General features: G+C 35.7%; 1 pseudogene; it reads left to right on the top strand.

The window, feature by feature from the left end:
- The first annotated feature begins 703 nt into the window (after nucleotides 1-703).
- Nucleotides 704-5,000, top strand: part of LOC131798825 (uncharacterized) — a 4,347-nt pseudogene continuing 50 nt past the window's right edge.

Raw genomic sequence — 5,000 nt, forward strand, 5'->3', positions numbered from 1 at the left:
AATACATCAAGTTTATTTAGTTTATTAAGTTTCAAGTTTCAAGTTTATTAAGTTTGCAGGAAAATCTTTGTACAATAATCACCTCCTGCAAATAGCGAGCTAATCTAAGCAGGCGGCGTTAAGGACATACATTCAAATGGCCAGAGGTTTGGTTCACTCCCAACACTGGCTTAACTGCTGTAGTTTGTAGAAGGGCATCCTTATCTTCCTTTATCTCCACTGAATATCAGATTTAATGGTATGGTGTATCCAGAAACAGATACTGGTGTTTTTTTTTTCATTATTCGACTACCAACTATCCACAGCAGCTATTAGGAATTCAAGAGAGCTCTTACTTCTACTATCACATGGAGTTATGGAAGAGGTGAAACCCTGATGTCTCACACTTAAACTACCTAGTATCACACTATTTGCATTCAGAGAGTACTGTTTTGTTGTCATATGTTCCTGATATGTTCCCTCTGCTGCTGTTTATAAACTTCTTAAATGGCAGAAGACAGCTGTAAACCAACCATCAGTCATTGATTAAAATCAGAATATGGAAGGTGTTGACCTCTCCGATCGACAGGTTACCAACTATGCATGCCCCTCAAAAGTAACTGTGTGGTATTAAGAAATATTTTTATTAAGAATTATCTTTTGGAACTGAGCATTACAAATACCAAAATTCTGATGGCTAAGTGTTCAGAAACCGGTGCCTAAAATGTTTGAATTCATAAAGGCTGTTGTGGAACTGCGATTGAACGAGAGGATATTTCAGGAGAAAGAACGAAACCCAGAACCAGCAGCCCCTAACCCTCACTTCAGCTTCAACCCAAATTACTTCCATTACCCTACCTCACACAACAACAGGTTAGCCTGCAAAGTGCACACTCGACAGGTTGACTCTCAGAGCCACAAAGATTGAGGAAGCCTTGTGGTAGACCAAGGGTTCAGCCAGGAAGGCCAAGAGACCAGCCTCACACTACTCCAAATTGAAATGTTTCAACATTAACTGCCTCTCCAGAACAACAATCTCGATTTCAACCCTTTGATAAGTACAACATAAATGAACACAAATTTTATAATTCAAATGTATATTTTTTTATTATAATAATCATCCTCATAGCTTTGCTTTGCACAACCAAAGTTGATACCTTATTTCATGTGTGTAATTGACAAAGTTTTGTTGCTTAAGTTGTAAATAGTATGTACTCTTCATTAACCTACAATTAATTCTCAAACAGTGGAAAACTAGTACATAAAAATGTGTTTTTTGGAGGTTTCACTGGTTTCAGAACCACTTTTCCATATTTGGTAATATAATGTCATTTGATATGATGTCTCAATTGAGTTAGACTGTTTGCATCAGCAACTATTTTTTTATAACCTTTCTAAAAACATTTCCTTATTAAACTGAAGACTTCTTTTTAAACCGAACCTCTTGCCAGTGTCTTACTGGCATGAAATCAGGGATTTAGTATTTTTCTTTAAGGCCATTAATGGCACATATACAGTAACGTTGATATTACAGAGTTTGTCCAATGTGAAGTCATAACCAGGTCCACTCGTCATAGCTGCTCTTTAGACTATCAGCCTTTAAAATGCAGAACATCACTTTTTCGACATAGTTATTTCAATAGAACTGTTAAATTGTGGAATTCCTTGTCTTTGTCAATAAGAACCTTACCCAGCATTAATGCTTTCAAAGCAGCTGTCGTTAACTATTATAAAAAAGCACTTATTGAAACGTTTGATCAGGATAATGTTTATACTTGGAATCGTTGTGCCCCAATTGCTATTCCATAAAGAATTTAAGTTTTCATTGATGTTGTTTTAAATACAGTAGATATTAATAATTATTAACCTTTAAAATAAGAATTGATATATATTTTTTACACGTAAATTCTTATAGTAGATACATATATTTTTATATTTTATTGAATTATCTATTTTATTTGTATTTTACTTAAATTCTCCCCTACCATTATTTTTATTGGGCTTTCACCTAGTTGGAGCTTGCTCTGTCGTGACTGTCCCTCACTGAGTCTTTCTCTTCACTATTCTTTTTTTGGATTTTTTTTCTTCTTCTTCTTCTTCTTTTATCAATTTACATTAACTGTCACCTAACTATTATTTATCATATTTATATGTTATGTACTCAGTAAGAGTCGAATAAATAAATAAATAGTGAAATAAAAATATATGCTTTGTATATGCTTGTGCCTATTTTAAAATAGTGAAACCCATTTCAATAGTTAGCATCAATATCTGAGGTTCCAAAGGGTTACAATAAGTTTAAAGGAATGCTTTGGTCTAAAGGTCATGGTCCATTGTTCTTTCATTTTGTTATTTATTAAGTGCTTCTGCAAAAACAAACAACAGAAAAAAAAATATGAAAAAAAAACACTTCATGGAGACCAATATTGAGCTGATGTGTGAAGAATGTCCCGATTTCCCTTATAATTTAAACACAATGCAACAGGAAAACTGAGCATAAGTTCTCTGTCCAATACACTCTAGAGGTTAAAAACAGAATCAAGTTTAAAGATTTAATGATTGCAACCAAGAATTTACAATTAATAGATCTATGAATATGAGTCTATGAATTGAAACTTCTTGGTTACATTCTTTAAACCAGAGTAGCATCAAACCATGTCTGAAATAATTCAATTCAACACTTTCATTTCTCTGTCACAAGATAAACCACTTTCATTCAAACTGGGTGGTAGGGCAAGAACATTTCTCATCCACTAAGAGGTGCAGTATAACCTTTTTCTAGGACTGTCTATACTACCAGCTGCCCCTATCCTGCATCAGACTGTAAAGTTTGAGGCAAAATATGAAGAGAGAAAATGGTTGCATAAAAACACACCCCACAGATTGAGAGAAAAGAGAGGCTCATAATGGCCTAAAGACGTCTAATGTGTAAATTTACAAAGCTCAGATTTCAAGTTATAAAAATAATGAACTTTAGAAGCATTGAGAATACTGCAAGAAAGACTTTGTTTACACTGGTCTCTACCTTCCTTGCATAACCCATGTCTCAGGCTGCTGAAGGATTAACCCATTATTCCATTCTCCTCTTGTGGCAGGGCTGAAACATATTGTCTCAGTAATAGCTCTTCCACCTAAGAGAAATGTATTGGTGATTCTGGAATTGCACTTATCTTAATTTCCACCAAGTCAGGCACAAAGCCCCTTCCTCTATGCCAAAAGTCCTCCAAAGTTTACATTCTTGCCCTGCAGAACACCTCTGACAGCTGATAACTCAGAGCTGAATAATTGAAGCACACCTTGTGCCCACGCAAATGACTATGACACTGATATGGTCATTTTCACCTGTAAGATGCAGTATTGTGTGAGTTATCATGACAGTGGAATGACCACTTCTTTCACCAATGAACTAACAGTGTTCTATGAGGCTGAGACAGTTTCTTGAATACTAAAGGATTTATTCTGCCCTAAAACACATGCCAGAATTTTGAGCAGGTAAAGTCTGCACATTTTAGGACCTCTCCTCTTCCACGTTAATAATAGGGACTTTTACATGAAGCACCAACAGTTTTGTGGACTTGCACACACGTAAGTGTTGCCGTCTGTGTTTCTTGCCACCGCGGCTGTCTTCTCTAGTTCGGTAATCAGAGTGGTTTGATGCAATACACACTACAGAAGTTTTGGGTGAAGTTTTTTTAACATTTCAATCAACTTTTTGCCTTGTCATGGAGAAAAATTAATTCTTCTAGCTTTATTCACATTTCCAGGCCAGTTTTTGTAAGAATTGGTGTAATATTTGTGCATTTTTGCTTTTCCCACAGGCATTGATTTAATATGTCAGCTGAAAAGCATCTCAAGTAAGTTTGCTCACGCTTGTTTTGCTTTTCCTTTTGGTTCCCATTTGATAATGAATGCTAACACTCTTTGTCTTAACTACTTCCCAATGTTTGAAAGAAAACTTTTTGTTAATGAAGTTTTATTGTAAGAAATTTTTTATTGTTAGGTTTATTTTCATTCACTAGAGATTTAAAAGATTAAGCTCAAAATATATCTTCTGAAACTTGTGGATGGTTTTCAACTCCAGGTGACCACAAAGTGAAACCAAATGAGTATTTAAGCATGCTAAGGTGCGTTGCTAGACGTAAAAATGTGCTATGTTTATTTAATTATTAAAGAATATCCTCATTTCAGTATACGAAAAAAACTTACAGCAGTATTAGCCATACACAGTCCTCTACCGCCTGTTTTTATTTGAGCATAGTTATAAAAATCGATTCAGTCTACTCCTGATTGAATTAAAAACATTTCCTTGTTTTGCTGTTTGTAGTGAGGTTTGAAGATTATTTTCAATTATTCAATAATTTGTTCATTATTTTCAAGCATCTTGAATCCCTGAATAATGGAAATGATTACATTCATGTCTGATCGTTTTGCATTACTGAAGGGCTGCAATGGAGTGGAGTGATGACCATGACGTGATGCTGTGTAGGGAGATACTGTGCAAGTACCCTTTCCAATTTAAGTAGGGCAGCCCTGACAGGGTTGAAGTGTGGTCTGAGATAGCAAGGTCACTCGATAGTTGTACAGAGTTAAAGTTTAACGTAAAACAGAGATCAGTCAGAGATGGGGTTGCCCTTTTACAAGCGCAGTACAAAGAAACAAATAGAAAGGACAAGACAGGTAGCGGAACATCAAAACAAATGTAAGAGTTAGACCAGTTATTGGAAGATATCACTGAAAAAGAGAAAGATAGTGAAGAGAGTTGAAATGCTGTTAATGCAAGGGAAAGGGTAGGCAAGACTAAGAAAAGACAAGAAGAGGGAGAGGAGACAGTGAGCACTAAGGGAAGGTGCAGAAGTGGAGATATGTCTATGGGATACCTCAGAGAAAAAAGCTAAATAGAAAGAAAGAACTGAAAAAGGCACAGTTAGCACTACAGCAACACCAGGCAGGACAGGGCCAGGCCCATAAGCAGAAAATGATGAGGATAATACGACAACAGCAGAGTCAGAACATGACAGCTT

This window comes from Pocillopora verrucosa, chromosome 4, assembly GCF_036669915.1.
Source record: "Pocillopora verrucosa isolate sample1 chromosome 4, ASM3666991v2, whole genome shotgun sequence".
NCBI lineage: Eukaryota > Metazoa > Cnidaria > Anthozoa > Scleractinia > Pocilloporidae > Pocillopora > Pocillopora verrucosa.